The sequence below is a fragment of the Myotis davidii genome, unplaced genomic scaffold (genome assembly GCF_000327345.1).
Source record: "Myotis davidii unplaced genomic scaffold, ASM32734v1 scaffold555, whole genome shotgun sequence".
NCBI classification, from domain to species: domain Eukaryota; kingdom Metazoa; phylum Chordata; class Mammalia; order Chiroptera; family Vespertilionidae; genus Myotis; species Myotis davidii.
The window spans coordinates 45,719-46,210 of NW_006286315.1; positions in this window are offsets into that span (position 1 = coordinate 45,719).

Sequence of the window (492 nt, forward strand, 5' to 3'; positions counted from 1 at the left end):
GCCCCTCTGCCTCTGTCTGTGGGAAGATTGTTCACTCAGAATGAACAGTCTCAGGGAAGGACATTAACTGGCCCGGCTTGACTCCTGGCCCTATGATTAACCCAGGGTGGTCGCATGGCCACCGGGCGGCCACAGGACAGAGTTTGTTTACAGAAAGGAAGAGGAGGGAAAGATGCTGGTCAGTCAGAAGCAATCCTGTAAGCACCACACTCTCGGTCTAGTGTAGAATGAAAGAAAGACATTTTAAGACATGGGAGGCATCAAAAAATTTACCTCCCATGCACCATGCTTGGGAAGCCGCTAGGAAAGATGTTCTCTGAGCAAAGAAGGAATAAACAAGAAAGCAGGAAACGTGGCTGTAGAAAACAGATCGAACACAGAAAAGAAGGGAAGGGAATCTCCAGGATGTTGATAAAGGGAGATTCTGGAATGACAGCTGTGCCACCAGCACTGAGGGCAATCAGTCCTCATTGGAACCCTGACGCAAGAGAC